Source organism: Chiloscyllium plagiosum, unplaced genomic scaffold, assembly GCF_037043375.1.
Source record: "Chiloscyllium plagiosum isolate Xiang-an unplaced genomic scaffold, Cpla_swu_hap1 HiC_scaffold_15, whole genome shotgun sequence".
Classification (NCBI taxonomy): domain Eukaryota; kingdom Metazoa; phylum Chordata; class Chondrichthyes; order Orectolobiformes; family Hemiscylliidae; genus Chiloscyllium; species Chiloscyllium plagiosum.
In genome coordinates this window covers 22996301-23000340 of record NW_028270153.1, presented here as the reverse complement: position 1 = coordinate 23000340, position 4040 = coordinate 22996301, and positions in this window count along the sequence as shown.

Genomic DNA, 4040 nt, shown 5'->3' with positions numbered 1-4040 from the left:
AGTGGCAAATGGATTTTAATCCTGAAAAGTGTGAGGTAATGCATTTTGTCAGGACTAGCGAGGCAAGGGAGTACATAATGAATCATAATACCTGAAGAAGTCTAAAGAATCAGGGACATCTTGGTGTGCTGGAATTACTTTCCTTAGAGCAGAGAAGGCTGAGTGAGGTGTACAAAGTTCTGAAGGACATATACAAGGTAGATCAGGAGAAATGTTTCCCTTTAATAGGGGTGTCAATAAACAGGGTGCACAGTTTCAAGTTAAGGTGCAGGACATTTAGAGGGATTTGAGAAAAACAGTTTCCATGCTGAAGGTTATGGGGTATCTGGAACTCACTGCCTAAAGGGGTGGTAGGGGTAGGAACTTTCAAGATGTTTCCGACCTATTTTAATCAAAGCTTGAAATGTCATAGCATGCAAGGCTCCAGGCAGAAGTGGGTACTGCAGACGCTGGAGATTAGAGTCAAGATTAGAATGGTGCTGGAAAAGCACAGCAGGTCAGGCAGCATCCGAGGAGCAGGAAAGTTGACATTTCAGGCAAAAGCCCTTCATGCAAGGCTATAGGCCAAGTACTGGAAAATGGGATTAGAATAGATGGATGTTTGACCAGTGCGAGCACGAAGGGCTGAAAGACCTCTTTCCATGCTGTAAAATCTCTATGACTCTAAGATAACTCATTGACCCAAAACATTAACTTGGCTTCTCTCTCCACAGATGCTGCCAGACTTCTTATAGTTTCCAAGACTTTCTATCTTTGGGATATACATATACCCATATTAATTGTATTCAGAAATCATGCAGTTGGCACAGTAGTTTAAATATTCATCAGTTTATGGTTGAATAAGGTATTAATGCCAGTTAGATATAAAAGGATAAATGTGCAGAAGCAGCTACTCAGTAAGGTTCAATTTAAATAAGAATGATCTTTACAAACTTATTCCTATTCTGGAGTGATAACTTAGTATGTACAGCAACCTTTTAACTCCATCTTATTTGCCTTGAGCTGCTCATATTAAAGGAAGAAGTTGGTGGCAGTTACTAGACTATAAAGAATTAAACCAAGGACACAAGTTCTAAATAACATGAATATTTGCATTATAAAGACAAAGTGACACTGTGACGTTACAAATCTGTACACATTTGGTAAATCCAGTTGATAATTATATTTGCATTATGAAGGCAAAGAAATCCCATTAGTAATACATTTAAAAAGCACTGAATTAGAGTAAACTAATACTACACTATATCATAATAGCACAAGAATGTCTCCTCCATCTTAAGAGTTCCTGATCTCGGCTGATTTTGAGAAGTCAACAATAAAGGGAAAGGCGATTCACATCATTATTAGCACTTTCAGCTCACCAGTTCAAACATTCCATCAACTACTGTCTGTAGTTTAAGTCAGTGACTAAAGCATGGTGTTGAATGACCCAAGGAGTATAAACAAAGGTTTGCAGGTATTTGAAAGACAATATTAATTGCAAAGGTGTTGTGTGAGAGTTAAGTATTATTTATACAGAGCACAAGCTCCATTTACACGCAAATGATCGGATTACTAAGTCTCTTGTAGATAGCACACAAACATGCACATCCAATACAGCATTTGCTGACAAATATAGACTTCCCAATAGTGACATCCACTTGTTTGCTATTTTGTCATAACAATGCCTTACAAGTGCATCAAGTATTGTACAATAGCCTCACAAACAATAATTTCTATGTCAACGAGATGGGAATATGTTTAGAAGTGGGAAAACAAACACTATTTAACTGATTATCATGAATATCTATTACAGCCAAAGCATAACAATTGAATAATTGAATGTGTCAGTAAATTTCTCAATATTCATTTACCCCATTCAATAAACACTTCCAAAGTGGCAGGATTACAGTTCTGTGCTCAAACACCTTGAGGCAAAATTTACTGGGATTCAGGGACAAAATTTAAGTGCAGATCAAATCAGAACTTCAGATGCAAGAAAAATAATCTTCACCATTCAAATATTCTCATATTTATTGAAGGTTCTAATGTAAAGCTAGATTTATGCCATCAGTATGGGGAAGGGAAGCCCTTGTAGATTTTTGACATAGTACTGGTTATTAAGACTGCACAAATGACTGCATAATTTTGAATTTGTTTTATTTAACCACACAATTATCTTTACTGAAAATGTACACTATTTCTATTTCAGCAACAATGTGTTGCCTCTTTAATGTTTGAATCTACTGGTTATCTCACTAGTTATGTGGAATTCACCAAGTGGTTGAATGGGAGTCTGATTATTGATGATGGTTCATTACTTTTCAATGAGGGAATGCCATGACCCATGGTTTGTAAATGTATTGAGCTGTCCAGATTATTCTTCTTATTTTTCTCCAGCTATATTTTTATCTGATTCAAACAGAAACCTGAGAAAAATATATCACTAAATCCAGTGACCTTGAAATTCCAGCTTGAGATATGATTATATGAACACTCAACACATTCATCTGAAACTTTTTCTTTCAGTAAATGGATTAACACCACTACTAAACTAGCATGAAGTAAATTTTCCCAATAACCATATTAGGTATTTGTGCATTATTACAGATCAGCACGGTTTTGTAACAATGTTTTGAAGATGATTTTGGAAATATTGATATAACCTCATGAGTATACGGTAAGCATCAACATATTAGAATTCATTAAATATAAAATATTAACATGATTAACCAGGAGTGGCAGATATTGTAGTGATCTATATTTGAATAATGGAGCTCACTACTTCTAGGCTAGTAATAATAGCAAAGTACAATTACCAATATATTTTGCCTAATAGTCCTGGGAGATATTGCTACACTGTGTATCATAAAGTTAGGCGAGTAGGGTAGTGTTGGCTTTACTGGCATTATCATAGTGAAACACTAAAAGTTAAGATCCTTCTCCTAATTCATAATAGATCCAAAATATTACCAATAATGTCTCTGGTGAGGATGAAGGTCTTAGATTTTGCAATAAGGGTGTGTTCTTTTTTAATGTTCGCCCATTTATTAATTATTTTAACCTGCTTAAATCTCTTTGAATTTCTCTGTATAAAATGAATGGCTTGGTAATGTACATGAAATCATTTTGTTTACTTTTGCTTTATGGCTTTATACAAGACAGCTCTTAGCTTGGAAAACATCTTGTCTTCTGGGCTGCTCCTGCCATCATCATCTGCTCATGGTACTCAATGTTTCTTCACATGTAGCCCCAACAACTTGATTGCCTAACCACTAAGCAATGACAACCCATAGATTTAAAGATGTTCCTTCACCATGTGCTGTTTCATCCTGCAAGAAGAGAGAGGCACATCATGAGTGGTTGTTTAAAAGGACAGCTGGGGTTTTATGGGCAATGTGAGTTGAGAAGTGTTGAAGAAACAGGATGGGATGGGAATGGGGATTTAATACATGTGAAGGTATGTGTCAAGTATGAATCTTGGAATGAGTGATGTGACAATTTGGTTATACAGCAAAGGCAAGTTATGAGAAGGAGAGGAAGGATGGGGGAAGAAGTGAAGGATCATTGGGAGATTCTGTAGCTCGAATTGGAGAGGTGAAGTGCTGTGCTCATCTTTGTTACTCTTCTAAGCTCATCGTACTGAGGGTAACATTTGAGGTGCTTCTGTCCATTCCTGCTTTATATTGGATTTAGACATGCTTTTATGGCTGCTGGTACAGACAAGCTTCTTCTTTGCCATGACTTTGTGCACCAGCATCTCCAAGGAGATGTTAGAAATGTGAGGGTATGTTCATCTAGCAGCAGAATTTTTTTTTAACATTCCTCTCTCAAAAAAAATGTGAAGCAGGGAATTGCAATCTTGCTTTCAGGCATACAACCTTACTTTAAATAGGCCATGGAGGGGATAATGCAGTAAGTGTACATGGCAGACTTGGGGCTACTTGGTATCCAATGCAATCAATGATGCACCCCATCAATCAAATGCAAATGGCACTATTCAGTTAAAAATCACACCCATTATGGGGAACAAGCTAAAATCTAATATCAGGTAATATAGC